This window comes from Lipotes vexillifer, unplaced genomic scaffold, assembly GCF_000442215.2.
Source record: "Lipotes vexillifer unplaced genomic scaffold, Lipotes_vexillifer_v1.1 scaffold657, whole genome shotgun sequence".
Taxonomy (NCBI): domain Eukaryota; kingdom Metazoa; phylum Chordata; class Mammalia; order Artiodactyla; family Lipotidae; genus Lipotes; species Lipotes vexillifer.
In genome coordinates this window covers 751,781-760,868 of record NW_006774518.1, presented here as the reverse complement: position 1 = coordinate 760,868, position 9,088 = coordinate 751,781, and positions in this window count along the sequence as shown.

The window sequence follows — 9,088 nt, the reverse complement described above, 5'->3', positions numbered from 1 at the left end:
TCCATCCAGCTGTCGCTACTCCTGGTTTAAACAAGCACAACCTTTGCAGTGAAGGGAGTCTTTACAAATACCCAACGGTCTTCCTAGTTGCAAACCCAGACATGTTTTTGAAAAATATCTGACCAAATATCTAAAGCCCAAGGCATCCACTTCTGTCTGATCTCAGTTTGCCTGCAAGGCTGGAAGAGGGACTTCCCCAGAATGTCATTGACCCTGAATCTGTTTTCTCTTCTGTAGTCAGGAATAGATGGAGCTCCAGTGTGAACCAGAGAAGTAAAAGCGACTTGCTGGAGATCAGACAGTTTCTGCCTCTTCTCTGGTCCATCAGACAACCGAGAACCAACTTTCTGACAGTCACTGTGCTAGGCAAGGGGACCTCTTGTGGCTTTCACAGGAGTAGGGAGGAAGATAAGTGAAAGATGATGAAGACAGAGTGCAAGAAATGCCTGAAAAGAAGCATAAGGATGCATGGAAAGTGCCCAGCAGAGAGCCTGGCATTGGAAAGGTCCTGTGATTACTATTGGCATGGATGAGTTACAGTCCCATTTCATCCAGGAGAAGAATGGGAGAAGAATCCCCTAGAGGTAGGTGAGCCGAGACGGTGACAGCCTCTTCCTTACCTTTGAATTTCTTCAGGCTCTCTGTGAAGGAATCATGCCTTGACTTGGCTGCACTGAGTTTTTTCTCTAGGTCCATTGAAACAGGGGTTGGGTTGAGAAAGCAAAATCCTTCACTCCTAGGAATATATGGCTCAACTGGATGGTGAGATCAAAGGATGGGGTGCAGGGGAGGAGGAGCTGTGACAAAGAGATGGGCATGAGGTGACGGAGCCCTGAGGTTGGGGAAGGAAATCAGAGGACAGTGAGCTGGGAGTCAGGAGCCAGGGTTGGGGATATGGGGTCAGGGTGAGGTGGGGCATAATGGGATATGGAAATGCAGATGGGAGATGAAGCCAGAGAGAAGCAGAGGAGAAGGGGGCAGGGAAATGGGGTAGGGGACCCAGGAGCCATCAAGTTGAGCAAGGGGTCATGCAGGAGGTGCAAGAAAATAGGAGAATCTGTGATGAAGAAATAGGAACCTAAAGAGAACAGCTCTTCTCTATAGTAACCAAACTATGAGCTAATATGCTCAGCTCAGGCCTTTGCTCTCTACAGCCTAAGTACCTGACTGCAGTTAGACAGGAATTTGGGAGGGAGGAATGTTGAGTGTATTTGAATGCATGTTGAGCATTGTACGATGAATGAATCAGTAGGCAAAATGCACTTGGGGTGGCCCATCATACCTGCACAAGACAATTTTGATGTCCTAGAAGAGAAGGAGAAACGGCACGGCCTCAGCACGTGACTGATTCACAGGAGTCAAGGAAGAAGTGCTGACCCTGCTGGGCGTGGGGGTAGAACAGGTGGAGTGAGAACACCCCTCTCTTCCCACCCTCCATAAAGGGCTCCTCCAAGAAGCGTCCGATATGCCAGTAGGCAGGAAAATGGTTAGACCGCGAGAGGAACTGAGTTGTTTGAAGATAAATTTACCTCTGAGACTAAACCAGAGACAGGAGCCGGGGGACAGGAGGAGGATTGGAATGGCTTTGCATGGTCTTTCTTGAAGGAAAGAAATGGATTTCTGAACTGGTGGGAGTGGGAGATGGATTTAGGAGGGATCTCAGCTTATTTTGTGCATCGACTAGACCCGCACTGTCCAATATGGCAGCCACCAGCCACACGTGGCTACGGAACACTTGAAATATGGCCAGTATGAAGAGGAACCAAATTTTATTGAAGTTTCACTAGTCCAAATTTAAATTAAAAAGCTGAAGTTGTGTAAAATATTTTTCCATTAAACACAACTATATCGATTTGGTCGGACTACATTTTACTTCACCCATTGAAAATGTGGTGTCTGAGTTGGGATCTGACAAACATATACCAGATTTCAAAGACTCAATTTTTAAAAAGGGGGAGGTTCATAAAATATTTCGTTAATACTTTAAAAATATTGGTTAACAGATTGAAATGATAATATTCTGGATATATTTTTAAATAAAAATATCTTATTTAAATTAATTTTACCTGTTTCTTTTTATCTTTTTAATGTGGCTATGAGAAAAAAAGTTGACATTGCATATGTAGCTTGCAATATGCTTGTAAATTACACATGTGGCTCACATTGTATTTCTACTGCACAGCACTGGGCTAGGGGAAGGAGAGAGGGTAACTCTGGTATTCTTCCAGGTGGTCAGTGTTCTGACCTGTGACTGGGGATGGACTGCTACCTTTTTACAACTTGGCCCCCAAGGGACACACCTCACCTGGAGCAGCTGGCCCGGTGGCAAACACTGCCTGGCCTTCAGGGAATCCTTAAGCTTCCCAAGAGAGTTCAGCTGTGACAGCCGCTCCACGGCATGTAGGATCTTCCCGGACCGGGGCTCGAACCCGTGTCCCCTGCATCGGCAGGCGGACTCTCAACCACTGCACCACCAGGGAAGCCCTCTGCTGTTCATACTGGTGGTTTCTTGTCTCTGGTGCCTGGTTATTTTCACTTGTGTGCTAGATATATTTGAAGAATTATTTGCAGAAATATTTCAAAGCCTAGGATTATGTTAGCTTCTTCCCATAAGGATTTTCTTTTTTGTCATTGCAGCCTAGAGTCACCTTAAACAAGTTCAACACTTGATATTTTTGGGGCTTGGGTCTCTATTTCTAGTTCCTTAAGCCTTTTTTTTTTTTTTTTAATTTATGTATTTATTTATTTATTTTTGGTTGGGTCTTTGTTGCTGCGCGTGGGCTTTCTCTAGTTGTGACGAGCAGGGGCCACTCTTCGTTGCGGTGCACGGGCCTCTCATTGCGGTGGCCTCTCTTGTTGCGGAGCATGGGCTCTAGGTGCGAGGGCTTCAGTAGTTGTGGTATGTGGGCTCACTAGTTGTGGCTCCCAGGATCTAGAGCGCAGGCTCAGTAGTTGTGGCGCACGGGCCCAGTTGCTCCGCGGCATGTGGGATCCTCCCGGACCAGGGCTCGAACCCGTGTCCCCCGCATTGGCAGGCGGATTCTTGACCACTTCGCCACCGGGGAAGTCCCCCTTAAGCCTTTAAAGGCTGCCAAAAAAGCAGTTTGGAATCTCAGCAACCTGCAGGATCAACGAATGTCCCCAGACAGAGACAACCCCAAGTTCTAGGCTCGCCTCTACAGATTCCTTTCCTTTCCCAAACTTTGGCCCAACAATTCTTCACTGGCCCTTTGAATTTTTAAGATACCTTAAAAATATTTTATCCAGCTTTTTAAGTTGTCTTCACATGGGAGAAGTCTGAATTACTCAGTCCACTAATGAGAGCAGAAACCCTTCTGATCCAGGCCTCAGGTTTTTCAGTGGTTTGCTCTTCTCTGGATGTTAGCTTTCAGAAAATGTATTTTCCTCTTCTCTCCTATTCCCTTTAGTAGTAAAATCTATATGGACTTCTTCGGTGTGCTGTGCATGCGCACATGTGTGCGCGTGCACACACACACACACACACACACACATACACACATTGCCCTTTACCCCCAGATAGAGCTGAAATAGAATCTTGCATCCTACACACCTAATGTTCCAGAAGAGCTGGAGTCACAGCAGTCCTCCTTACCAGGCCTGTTTGTGCACATATTCAGGTTGGTGCCTCGAAAATGCAGGCACTCACGGGGTGGCTGTGAGAATTCTAGCTTCAGTGCAACACCAGCATAAGGGTCCCTGATAGGTCTCAATTTGCAGACCAGGATGTGACAAGGAGATTGGAGATGCAGCCAGCTCTAGAGGCAGAAAGAGAAGCCAAACAGAAAACGCTGCACACTCCACAGTGCTAATGATGCATTAAAAACCTGTAAGCCAGCTACGATTTCCACAGGCCTCACTTCTAAACAAAGCTTTTTCATTCCATTGGTTTGGGGTGAGCTGTTCCTAGAGCTCTTGCTAAATGGGTCGGTATAGGGGTGACTTGAAGGACTGAGGGTCCCGTAGGGAAAAAGTTCAGAGGCTGGTTTTCTGAGGCTGCCTCAGTTGTAGGAAATCAAGTGTTAATCTTCCCAGAGTCACTTACAGTACTTGCTTTTGGTGACCACTCTCAGCGGTCTTTGGGACCCGCCTTTCAGTGCTCCTGGCTTCGGTTTCTCCACCTGCAGAATAGAGATGGCTACTGGGCAAGAGGTCGGAGGCGCGCAGGACGGAAGTGGGGCACCCACGCCGGTACCCTGAAGTCCGCAGTTCAGGAAGGCCCAGGAGGAGGTGGCGCGGAGACTCAGACCACCGGCTGGTGATGGGATGGAGGCAGTTGGGCGCTGGCTGCGGGCTCAGCTGCGGTCATCCGCTTAGTGTGGGGAGAGGCTGGACGGGCCCCCTCCCCCGGCAGGGGCTGGACCGGGAGTGCTGAGTAGGGCGGCTCGGGTGGCCTCTGGGAACCGTTAGGGTTGTTGGGGCGAGGACCACTGGGTGAGCGCGCTCGGGAACGAGCCGGGCGCGCGCTCCCAGGCCGGAATGAGTGACAGCGCTTAAAGCAACCGATTTGGGGATGTCCTGATTATATTGCCCCATTTGAGGTGGACTTTCTTTTTTTCTTTCTTTTTTCTTTTTTTTTAATCCCAAAGCACATATTCTACCAGAAAAGCCACAAAAAAAGGTTGGGGAGATGGGGCTGGAAACAACTGAGGGCCCAGATGCTTGTTGGTGAAGGTTTTCTGCAAACTTTGCACAAGGTGCTAGCCTTGCCTCTGGAATTCTGGGGCCGCTGCAAAGTTAAGAACCGAAAAAAGCCTGAGCACGTGGAACCGCAGCCCCCGGGACGGTTATGCACTTTCAGCGGGGACTTCTGAGTGCAGTGGCCATCGGGCACACTCGCCAGGGCGGAGACTCTGCACCTCACCTGTCACTCCATCGGCTGAGCCTCGCCAGCCAATGCTCCCAAGCAACCTCTTTTCCTGTTCAGCTCCCCTTTAGGGCTTCCTGATGGAAAGCGGCGCCCACCTGCACGGCACTGTCAGTGCCCCCAAACGCTCATGGCGGGGGGAGGTTTAGGTTTGTGGGGCCTGAAGCTCACACACTGTTGGGCCCTCTTCAAGAAAAAGAACACAAAAATAGAAATATAAAATAAGGAACCAAAGTGAATATTTACTTAGAAAGAGAAAAGCAAGGACGGCAAATTACAAATTTTAAAAAGCTGACAAATAAACATAAAAAAATCCAGAAAAATATTTTAAATTAACTGCTTGACTCCCCACTCTATTTTCCCTATATTTTTAGCTTTATGTTCTTTGTCTCCCTCTTCATTTGACAACAATTTTGTAATAAATTTTCTCTGGGGAGAATGACTCATTTGGTATTTCCTCTAGCATGGTTAATTTTTTTTAATCGAAAGTTTAGAAACGTTTATTTCAGTTTCACTATCATTATTGGTAATAATGTGCCAATTTTTAGTTCGTTAACTTTGGGGAAACTTCTGTTAAGAGTTTCTTCTGTGAGCTCTAAGATTTCAGGACATTTCAAATTTTGGGGGCACTGACTAATCTTAAATAACTCTTTAAATTTAAAGGTCATTGGCCTGTTTATTGCTAATTCCTTGTTATAAAAGGGTATTATGAGCTCTAGATTATCTTTGTAGGTGCTGATAATTCACACCAAATCAACAGGAAATTTTTTTAATGTAATGTGTTTATAGGTTTATTCTTTGCCAATTGATCATCAAAAAATCTAGGAGTCTATTCTTGACTTCTATTTAAAATTTATCTCTTCCCCTCAATTATTGATTTTGATTTGATCTGAAATTTTTTTCTTCCAATTCACTTTTGGATGTCAGAATAACCTCGATTGATTTCATGTAGAAATATGTTTAAAAATAATTTTATTTTGTCATGTATATATATTTGTATATGTTACATTGTTAAATATATTCCTGATGAGAGAAACTTCCATTTTGACTAGACCTTGATGAGACTAAATCCTACACTTAACAATTTTCTACATCTGGGGGTTGAAGGGATTTATTGGCTCCACTGTCCACAGACGTCTGGTGCCTCATGTCACAGGACACGTTCTTTTCCATGACACATCCTCTGACCCTGCACTTTAGTCTCTGATGTCAGGTGGGTTGTCTCAGTGGGTGGTAGAACGTTCCTGGAAGCCACTTCAACATGGAAATACCCAGCAATAACTTATGAACTTATTAAGCAATAACTTATGAATCTTAGTAAACCCAAACAATGGAAGCCAGCTTAATTTCTCCTTAGCTAGATCTCACCCCCAAAAGTCACTTGGTACAAGGGAAGACGTGACAGAGGAAAGTTGGAGTGGAAAGAGACAGAAGTCTTACCTATGGTTAAAATATATTACTTTTGCAATTTTCCAGAAGAGCATGGCCATGTAAACACATAGCTAGGGCCTATCCCAGGGTATTAGAAAGGGCCAGAACAAGTGAGGAGCTTCAGGGTCCATCTTCCTCTGTGTATCCTGCTACCGCAGCAAGATTGTCTCTGAAGTCTTCTCTCTGCTGCAGTCTTGCTTCTGTCTGCCACTCACTCTCCACCTCACCTAATGTCACGCTCTGCTCTTGCTAGCTCCTTTTCATTCTTCTTCCTGCCTCAGTGAGCTTGGAATTTCATAAATTCCCCTATTTTGCTAATTGTATAGCTCCATCCTTTTGTTGAAAATAGGTGTGTCCAACCAAGTACTGATGGTAAGTCAGCCACTTGTACACTTTCCACTCAGGGTGGATTCAGCCCTTCCTGCAACCTCTACAACCAAAGCATCCATACAGGTCCATTTGGCTGTGCTTCTCAGGAGAAGCTGTTCTATAGGACTCAAAATAAGGACTCTATCAACCTGGTGAATGACTAATAGCCTCAGTACATTTCAGGCTGTACTTTCCTCCATGCCATTGGGTAGAATCCAGGAGGTCCCACCAAGAACGTGTTACTTTCATTAGCAGCTCCTAAGGCCTCTGCTGCATTCTCCATGTCTCCTGAGTTTCAAATCTTGAGCTCCTGTTCCCCCCACCCCTACCTCCTTTTTCATAATCGTGGAGCAGATAAAGGTTCAATATTACATTTTGCATTTTAAAATTCTTGGCTATTTCTGCCACAGGACATCTTTCACTGGCGAACTTTCTTCTTTGGTCCCTGCCTTCTGCTGCTCTGCAGGCTGTCTCTCCTGGGCTGTACCCCTCTTCCTCTTACATAGTTTGAAGTCCCTTTCTCCTTCCTCCTTCCCTCCTCCTGGAGCTGCATATTTCAGAGCTAACTTTCCACCGCCAGGTATTCCTTGCTCTGAGGAATGTCAAGGCCAGATTTGAAACTATCATTTTTTAATGAAATGTCCCAGTGCCCTGTCATTCTCCCTCCCAGAGAGGTGAAAATAAGGTCCTGTCTTGGGAGACAGCGCCACCAACTGCCCACTGAGAGCTGCCAAACACAGAGCTGAAGGACACTGTTCTGGGTAAGGTCACAAACAATCCAGGTTAGAATAATTTAGAATTGAAGTTGAGGTGGTGATCAGACATTCAAGGATGCACAGGAATTTAAACTTGGTAAGTACATCAAGACCATAGATAAGGATCTGGATGGTCCTGGGGCTCAGGGAGGTTACAGGACCTGCTTAAGGTTAACAGCTGCAAAGTGGTGGAGTGGAGATCTGAATCTGGCCCATCTACCTTCAAAGTCCATGTAGCTCCACCTCATTGTTCTAGGAGAGAGTGGATCTCTGGTAATGAATGGTAAGAGAGGTGATAGGGAACCCAACAGCCAACAGAGACGAGAATTTCAAGGAAGGGACTGCTGACGATCTCATGTTTCAGAGTCATCAGTTTGGATGTGGGCTGAGAAAGCATCACTAGGATTTAGTTAGAGACTTGAAAGAGTGGCTTAAGATGCCCAGCATTGGGCAAGGCATCAGAGGGTAAGCAAAGATGGGAAGACATAGTCCTCATGGAGCTAAGCATGAGCCAAAGTCAGGGAAGTTGGCAAAAAATGTAATGGTAATAAATTAGGAGGTGGTTCATAAAAGGGAGAGAGGTATATAGACCTGCAAGTCCCTCTGACACCTTTGTGCAAATTAGAATAAGCCCCTCCCCTTCCTCAGGGCCAATCATGCTCTTGGCTGCAGAGGCCCATGGCTTGGCAAGTAGACTGTGGGCTGGGTCCCAGTTCCGACTCATCCTCTCTCCCGGCTGCTCTTGTAACAGTGAACAACCTGCCCACTGTAAGTGGAGGCCCTGGAAGGATGACGACTGAGTAGCTAGGAAAGTTTCATGCAGGAAACTGGGACGTTGAGCTGGACTTAAACTGATGTGGGAATTTAGAGCAGCTGCAAGAAGAGGTAGAAGGGCTTCTCTGCTGGAAAGTGTTGAGCAGAGCCAGGAAAGAAGTGATGAGGAAGAGGGAAAAGATGCAAATCACCGGGCCCCTGGCTCCAATACTTTGAAGTAGGCAAAATTAGGTAAAAATCACTCATTCAAAAACTATCGATGGCCTGCTATATGCAAGGAGCTATGCTGAATAGGTTGTGAGGCAGGGGAATAATAATAACCCCTAACAATTGTGCATTGGTTTGTAATTTATAAAGAACCTCCATTCCCAGCTGTGACATTTGATCCACTTTCCTGGCAAGGAGGCTGTGGTCGTGGTTGTCTCAGAACATGAAGCTCCAAATCTCAGAATTAGGATCATAATCCAGATCTTTTGCGTAGTTCAGAATTCCTTTCATTCTAACCACTGATTATTCTTCTTCTTTAAATGTAAGTAATTGTTTAAATAGATGATACCCTTAGTTGGTTCCAAATTTAAGAGGTACAATGGGAACCTCCAACCCCAGTTCTCCAGCTATCCAGACATCTAATTTTTGTGCATTTTAATGTGTGTTTTATTCATGTGGGAGAGACTGAGCATCTTTTCATATGTTTTAGAGATATTTTTTCCTATGAAGTGTCTGTTCATTTCCTCTGTCCAGTTTCATCCTTGGTAGTTAATTTTTTTTTTTCTTTTGTAAGAGCTCTCTATGCATTAGGGGAATTAGCCCTTTGATTTTTTTTTTTTTTTAGCCCTTTGATTTTTTTTTTTTTTTTGCAGTACGCGGGCCTCTC